The sequence below is a fragment of the Drosophila suzukii genome, chromosome 3, assembly GCF_043229965.1.
Source record: "Drosophila suzukii chromosome 3, CBGP_Dsuzu_IsoJpt1.0, whole genome shotgun sequence".
Lineage (NCBI taxonomy): Eukaryota > Metazoa > Arthropoda > Insecta > Diptera > Drosophilidae > Drosophila > Drosophila suzukii.
The window spans coordinates 32,792,261-32,801,310 of NC_092082.1; the positions used below are offsets into that span (position 1 = coordinate 32,792,261).

Below are 9,050 nucleotides of genomic sequence, written 5' to 3' on the forward strand. Positions count from 1 at the left end.
GACTGTCTTAACCTTGGTTGTTCTGGAAATCGGCTGGTCCTGAATTGATACGGAATGTGTGCTGCGTATTGTTATCAACAAACGTGGACCTATTCAATTGGCTAAACATTTGAGTCATTTTGTCTGTGATGGTCTGTCATTGTTACTTGAAATGCTCTCTGGGTCTGTAACATGCATGTTAAATTCTCGCATTTGATTTGCAAGACTCGGTTGATCTGGGTCTTTTGCTGTATCTGAAAAATTGGTTTGCCTATTGTCTTTCATAAAGACGATTGTATTGTTCTGGTTATCTGTTTTGGTAGATCTGGGCATCATTCGATTTCCCATAACGGAATTAGGATTAGATCCCATCTGGGACTGGGGACAAGTCGGACAAGTGTTGATGTCCTGCAGCCTGTTTTGTAGACAAGCCTTGAGAAACCAATGTCTGCAAACAGTTTCAATTAAATCCAAATCGAAAACTACTTCCTTGCAGAGGATGCACGTCACTGAGGCATCACTCCCTAGAAAAACTTAGTTCTAGTTGCTGTGCCTAACAGACATTCTTAAACGATTTAAGACTAAACTGAAGAACTAACTTAACTCAGAGAAGAATTATTTGGAGATGATGATTTAAAGGGATTCGAAATAGGGAATGTATAAATGTAAATATTATATGTGAATATAAAAAGAGAAAAGGTACAAATTCGATATACGATAGAAATATAAGATAATCATTCAACAATGACAAAACGAGAGAAATCCTTGAGAAATGCGAAATTCGAAAATATCATTAAAATATGAGGGGCTTATCCTGAAGAGTAAACTGAAAATGCTTGCGGAATTAATTATAGAAATTGTATTTTGCGGTCTAACCAATCAAAAGAGGAACTAGCCGAATCTATTCAGCTAGATAAAATATCGATTTTAGATGGATAGAAGATGTTGTTTGAAAACTGAAAACCTGGTTAAAAAACGACTTTAAATCAGAACTATAAATCCAAGGTATCAAATAATCAAAATGGAATGTTTTAAACTTAATGTTCGAGTATTTTCAAACTTATAGAAAAACATGTAACAAAAGTATTACATTTTAGCTGGTATGACTCCGAATCTATCCAGAGTACAATCAGTCCAAGTCAAAAATGAAAATAGCAACTGAAACTACCATTTAACCAGAAAAGGATGGATTGGAATATTTTCGGGAAGCTCGGCTGTTAAACGATAAATGCCTGATCAGGCATTGGGCTTGTCCCATTGTTGGACGCCATTTATTTCTGTGAAGAACACACTCTATGAGCGTTGTCCACCCTAACACCTCTGTCTACGTTTTGACAGACCTGCTCAGGGATGGCTGTGGGTTTGTGTTAAGATCGAACAAGAGTGTCACAGAACTAACAGTGGTAGACAGAGGGATGATAACGATAGGAGATTTAACCCAACATTCGGACGAGCGAGAATACCTATCGAAGATGGAGGCCAAGATGCTAATGGCCTCCTTCTATACCCAACATACCTGTGAAGTCTCATCAGATTCCACCCTTAAACAATCGCTGCGCTACATTCTCTAGGTGCCCTCAAAATATCACAACTTAATTCATCTTAAATTTCATTTAGTACAACAAATACGATAGTATGGTTAATTTAAATACTACAAATCCTAGCACTAACACACTACAAATCCTTAAGACTAAACGTTATTCACGCAGAACGAGTCTCTATATGAACGTGTTTCAATACAAGATTATCAAAAGAAAACAAAGGGGACCTATACTTTATCGATATACGATACTCTTATTCAAAAAAAATTGCTCTTGGGCGGATTACGTTTTATTAATCAAAGGCAAATGATTCCTCTTTAATATATATCGATAAACAAATACATAGATATGTGTATCAAAAGTGTGCGGGCTAAGAATGTAAATATTTTACAGCTATGCCGTACTTACGAACTCTCCAACGAAGTCAGCAGGCCGGATGACGATCAATGTGTGCTTTAGAACTTTAAATGGTTTAATTTATGTGTCTATATGTCATTCTATGTCGTAAGCACACTCGCAAATATACTGGCTAAATAGGAATCGTACGGCGAAACTTGTCTTAAATATATTTAGAATAGGGAAATAAAACTACAATTACTCTAGCGACATAAAAACGAATTGGCAGTTCCGGCCAGAATTAACTAGAGCAATTAGGAACTAGAATTGGAACTTATATTCCAATTGGGATGCGGTGTCGTGTTTGCGCGGTCTTGCGGGGTTTGCGCCGAGTCGACGCCGGTGATATGTTCGCCCGATCCAAACTGGATCCGACTCGTCGATCGTGGTGCGTATTTGGTAAGGTGAAACCTCATGCGGGTTGATGCCGGCGATCCTTGGGGCAGCTTGTGGTTTGACGCTGATGAAACAAATCCAGGCGTGGCAAGGATGAAAGATATGGGAATCTTTAATGCAGATTCTGGCGTGACGCTGAAGAAATTTATGATCCAGGGGAAGCACTGACGAAATGTTGTTCCGGAATTTATGCTCCGCTAATTAACCGCTGCACGCGGCACATGCTCCTTGCAGTGCGCAGAGGGTGGACTCTAAATACTTCAGACAATTCTAAGAATTCGCACGTTGTCGCTGGTCACTGCTATTTTCCTGGAATTTCTGTTAGATATTACCAATATTCCGTTCGTACCGATTCGTACTGATCCACAAAATTCGAAGTAATTTACACTCGGAGTTATGGATGCGATCGGGTTTTAACAATGTAACAACATTTACGGAGCCAACGAACCGACCTCGAGAGATACTTGCAAAAAAGAGGATGAAACTATGGCGTCTAGAGTGGACGTAGGATGCAAAAAATACTCAAAATCCATCAAAATGGTATTTTCATTTTATTGGTACTCAGGCGAGGATCGGATCCTTTCTAAACTGGAAGGTTGCTTACGGGCTATTTATGTTAATTACCATTAGGAAACGCCCTAACTAGAAATGACAACGAAGCCGAAAAATATACTGACTCACACAATTACAGTTTTGATCAATAATTCCTGTGACTAACAAAAAAAAAAAAAAACATGACTGGAAGAGGTGGTTATGAACACGTTTGAGGCGGATTCGGTGGAGATCAGGATTCCAAGCAGTTGCCCACGGAACCGCCCTTTATCGCATTCGTCGTCAATCTGCGGCTCGTGAAGGATCGCGAGACGGATCAGTTCATAACTTCTGCTACGTGGAGTTTGAGACGCCGGTAAATCTGGAGCGGGCGCTAGAATGCGATGGTCGGATCAAACTGGACGACCTGTCGGCGCCGCTGCGCATCGACACTGCCGATCGTCGGAAAATGATCGACCTGGTGGAGGTGTTGGCGGCGGTGGCAACGGAGGCATGACCCGCGGCGATGGCAGAGACTTCCAGAACCGCGGCCCACCACGCCAATGCGGCAGCAGCCAGTCCTACAGCCGGGGAGGTCCTGGCACTGGCGGCGGTGGATCGGGTAATCGCGGAGATAGTGGAGATCGGCCGGCAAATCGGGGTCGGTACGGCAACTTCAACAACGACGATCGGTTCGACCCCAACCAGGGTCGCGAACGTGGACAGCGGGAAGGCAGCTACGGCAACCAGTCGCGCGACGGCGATCGCTACAACAACATAAGCCGGCACCGCGACCGCGAGCGCACCCACTACAATCCCAACCAGCAGAGCGAACGTCCCAGCGCCGGAATGGGCGGTCTGGGCGGCGGCTCCGGCGGATCTGGCGGCCTGGGCGTCGGCGGCAGTGGTCCCTCCATGGGCGCCATTGTTGATAATGAGCGACCACGCCTGCAGCTGAAGCCACGGACGATTGCCGCGCCCATAAACGCGGTGGCCAAGACCAAGCAATCGGCCTCGATCTTTGGCAACGCCAAGCCGCGCGAGGAGAAGCTGAAGGAGCTGCAGCAGAATGTCAATCACAACGGCGATAACTAGAGGGCAGGAGTCGGTCCGCAACATAATATGCCTGATATGATATTTTGGTGTGCGGGAAACCGAGATAGAGGGAGAGGCGGAGGCGAAAATGGAGATAGTGAGCAGGAGGATGAGGTGGATCAGAAGGAGCATCAGCAGCATGCATATATAAACACATACATTAATTAATAACACTTCGCTACATACCTATTATATACGAAAGATAAGTACTACATTACAAGAACGAAGATGAAACAACAGGCTGGCCTCTGTGTCTCTGTGTCAGTGTCCAGTGTCAGTCAGCGAGCAACTTAACAGCAACATCAGCACAGCAGCAACAGCAACATCAGCACCAGCAACAGCAACAACAGCGACCAAGCCAAGCAGCAACCAAGCAACCTTTCTTACTCTTTGCAACCAGAACATCCGCAACAACAATGGAAAGTCTATAAATGTTAGTCCTTAAGCAGCGATAAACTTTAGTCTCGCGCATATGACCTATATATTCGTATATAGTATATATACGTTCATGTGCGAATTATGTCCAGCAGCTGTATGCACGTTGCTATTTGTTAGTTAATTAATGCATATAAACCAACAGAACAAAACAAAAGTTCTACCATTAAGGTATAAATAGTAAAAAAAAAAACAAGTAAAACAAAGCAAAACAAAAATAATCTAAACAAAACAATACAAAAAAAGAAAAAACTCTAAAAACAAAGCAAAAGTCGAAAACAAAAATTTTTTGACAAAATGTTCAGTATAGCAGGCAGGCAATTTATACAGTTTATATATATAAAAAAAAAGAGAAAAACGCCAAAAAAAAAAGCAAAACAAACACCGAACCCAATTATTGAAAATATATACCATATGAATAAAAACACCAACAAACAGATCTAACAAAACAAATCGCAGAGAAGCACGTACGTAAAAAACAAAAAAAAAAGAAACAAGCGGCGAAGTAATGGTTGAAGATTAACTCGAAGAAATACGCAGAATTAATAACAATACCAACCTTAAAAATAAAACAAGGAAGAACGCTATAGTCGAGTACCTCGACTATCAGATACCCGTTACTCAAAGGGAAATGGAGATATGCAAGCAGCAAAGCGAGATTAAAATGCGCCACCTACCGGCGGTAGACAGATTTAAGCGTTATGGGCGTTAGAGTGGGCGTGGCAAATTTATTTTTGGATCAATCGATAGGTATTGACGACACCAATACATTTCAGTTAAAATTTCTTATCTAGTATGCAAATTGTGGGCGTCACAGGTTTTCGCGGTTTGTGGGCGTTTAAGTGGGCGTGTCAAACTTTTTTTTAGGTCAATCGATAGGTATTGATGAGAACAATACATTTCAGTTAAAATTTTCTATCTAGCATAAAAACTGTAGGAGTTACAGTTTCGGGCGGTTTGTGGGCGTTAAAGTGGGCGTGGCAGTCTACTGAAACAAACTTGCGCTGCGTAAGAAGCTCAGGAATCTTTACGCCAAATCTTAATAGCCTAGCCCTCATAGTTTCCGAGATCTCAGCGTTCATCCGGACAGACAGACGGACAGACGGACAGACGGACAGACGGACAGACGGACAGACGGACATGGCTAGATCGACTCGGCTAGTGATCCTGATCAAGAATATATATACTTTATGGGGTCGGAAACGCTTCCTTCTGCCTGTTACATACTTTCCGACGAATCTAGTATACCCTTTTACTCTACGAGTAACGGGTATAAAAAGAATAGCAATCAACTACATAGATCTTATGTAGCTGACGCAGAAGTCTATGTCACAGAGCAAATGATTTTTAATTTGATATCCTTACACTCACTTTCCCTTTTTATCTGTTTAATTTATAAGCCATTCATTTGATTATTTCTTCGCCAAAATTGTACTTTCACTTTTCTAATTTTGATTTTACGTGCACACAGATCTGATTCTTTGTAGATAACCTTTGCATAAGACTCAAAAAGTATGAAAAAATGTGTATAAATTTTGTTGTTTTTGTGTTTCGGTTTTTCTTTGCATCCACAATGTACGTAAGCGGAGAGCGTTTTTCCTTTCATAATAACCTTTGTTTCCTCACAAGTTTTTTTAAATATACTTTTTTTGTACCCTGCAAGAGCTGAAAAACAATAAAAGCTGGAAAAGGAATCGGGAGGGACTACCAGGTTTCCTTGACATGGAATTTACCAAACTCTTTGCCGTTTATGTCTTCCAGGACATATATTGTTTGACCAAGTTTCCTTTTAACTCGCATCTTTGTTCCGACTTAGCGTTGCTCAGCGTAAAGTTCCGTTTTGTCACCTCTTGACATACTTCAAACGAAGGGGGTCTTGTACGTAGATTATATGTACGCTGGTTCGTCTCTTAAGCTTTGCTAACATGTTTGTGTATGCTTCAATGAATTTTCTGGCACACGTCAATAATGGCACACGTAAGTAATTAGAGGGTTGATATCACCCTTGGCGAATAAGCCGAACTTGCCTAACAATTTATAGTCTTGGTCGTGAGAGATCATATGTTGGCCAAAGAAAACCTGGTAAGGTGATACACTTATAGACAGATGAATTGAGTTAAGAAGTGAGCAATTGATGCTGCTGAGGAAAACATCCAATTCGCACTGGTCCGAGCAGATGTGAACTCTCAAAGCCGCGTTCATTGAGCGGTTGACTCTCTCCGCTGCGTTGGACAGCGGAACATGGCACCTATGAACATGTGGCGAACGCCATATCACGGCTTTTAAATTGAGTGCCGTTGTCACTCATGACTATTTTAGGCACACCAAAGCAATAAAAGATTTTGTTCGTAACCAAGGTAACTCGGATCGATCTAGCATGGTACGAACACGGGTGAAACGCACGCAATCTCCAACACAACGGAGTTGCAAGTGGTCAGCGAGCCGAACATACGACCAATGCAAATTATACGGAACAGCGACCAGGCGCACAGTGGCAGCACAATACAGTGCCGACGCTGCAAGTATGGGACAGCCGGTGGGTCAGCAGTCACAAGCAGCATACCGCTGACACTGCAGCGTAGACGATAAAATGTAGGTGAACCCAATATGAGGCGTAACATGTCAGTTAATATAGGCACCCAATTTCCGGGTCATGATAGTATTTAAGCTCTGGTCGACAGCTCAATAAAGTCAGTTACAAATCTAAACACTCACAAGTCTTCTTATTTTATCACGTAAAGACTCTTGTCAACTCACCCTAACACAGCTCATCGATCGCCTGTGGTCCGGCACCATACACCCCTAGCTATCTGTGTCGCGACGCGAATCGTCCTGTGTTCTCTAGTGTCCCCGTGCTAGCGACAGGTGTGCCATTATCCTCCTGATCCCGCGGCGTGACCTCAACACACTGTTGATCCCGGTTACACGAGTATCCGGCACCCCTACTCACACAGTCCATATCGCCTGTGGTCCGGCACCGAGATACCCATAATCACCCGTGTCGCGACGCGATCCGACTGCACTAAACAGCGTCCCCGTGCCCGCGACGAGCGTCTATACCCCTCCTCGTCCCACGGAGAGACCCGACCTTGTCCAACTGACTTGGGCAAGAACATTGGTGACCCCGACGTGATCCTTTACCAACAAAGGATCACACTTCAGCATCCGCCTTCCACATAGGCAACACACACGCCGGTTTGCACAGGTAAGACTTTCTTACACAAACACCTGTCAAGCCTAGCTTAAGAACCGCAGTCAGCAAAAACTTACTGAATACCTGCACTATGTCGACCTCATTCATTGAGCAGACAAACCAAACCAGAATCGATTTACACAATCGATTGTTAGACGATCAAAACGAGCTGCAAGGAAAAATACAACAGCTTATAAAGAATTATGGCAAGGATTCTGCCGACAGACGCCTCCGAGAACGCTATTATGCCGGTAGATTAGAACAACTAAAGGAGCTCTGGCAACAATTTTGTGATCTGGATGAAGAGGTCCAGCAAGCGGCACTACCCACGGGAAGTGAATACTCCTCAAGACTAACAGCACTTAAGGAGCTGGTTGAAAAATATCAAAGGGTCTTCCTGGACAACATACCGACTGGAAGCGATCCACCAAAGGCCCCCAGACGAACCTCAGCGAACATCAAGATCACAACAGGAGAGCAAGTAAAGGGAAGCTCCACAATTGACACGGTAATTCGACAGTTGCAGAGAAGATGCAACGAATTGGAATCATCACTAACATTAGCCTCAAACGCTCCAACCGTCACCCCAGCCCTACAAAGGCACCTGGATCTCCATTGGGCATTACTGAGGCAAGCCCACGATTAATTGGATAGCACACCTGGGGCCGCAGCTCGGGCAGAAGCAGAGCTAGCCCAATTCCACACGTTATATGAAGAATACGAAATGAACCTGCTTCGAGAAAACGATGCGCCAATGAGCCTAAACTTGGCATTGCCGCCAATTAGCATTCCAGAATTCAATGGCGAGTATCTAGACTGGCCACGGTTCCATGACCTTTTTGTAGAATTAGTACACAATAAACCATATTCGGCCAGCCAAAAACTACATATTCTACAAAGCTCGCTTCGTGGTGAAGCGAGGAACGTCTTGACAGACACAGCCTTCTCACAGGGTGGCTATGACGACACCTGGTTGCGCTTAAAGGCCGGGTACCAGAACGGAAAGATACTAGTATTCGCCGCCATAGCAAAAATCGTTGATTATAAACCTATAGATGGCTCTTCACGTCAGCTCAGGGCCTTACATGACACGATCAAGAATTCAATGAGTACTCTAAAAAACCTGGAAATCTGCACAAAGAGCTGGGATCCAATTATAGGGTTCTTAGTGCGGCGGAAACTAGATCAGTATACGTTAGCCGCTCTCGAAGACTCAGCCAACTCACCAACAGAAGTCCCGTTGCTGGAAAGTGTTTTAGCCTTTTTAGAACGGCGATCCGGCATGTTGGAAACACTGGACGCTCAACCCAAAACATTGGTATCACGAGATATCATTTGTAAAATTTGCAACATAGCCACACACCGGCCCTTATCCTGCAACATGTTTCGAAGAATGAGTCCGGAAGAACGTCGGCAGGCAATGACGAAGATTGCAGGCTGTGCCAATTGTCTGTCAAACTACCATAAGACAAACAGCTGCCCGT

General features: G+C 43.6%; 1 pseudogene; it reads left to right on the plus strand.

The window, feature by feature from the left end:
• Positions 1–3,046: 3,046 nt before the first annotated feature.
• On the plus strand, positions 3,047–4,583 carry LOC139353158 (eukaryotic translation initiation factor 4H-like; annotated as a pseudogene).
• The last annotated feature ends 4,467 nt before the right edge of the window (positions 4,584–9,050 follow it).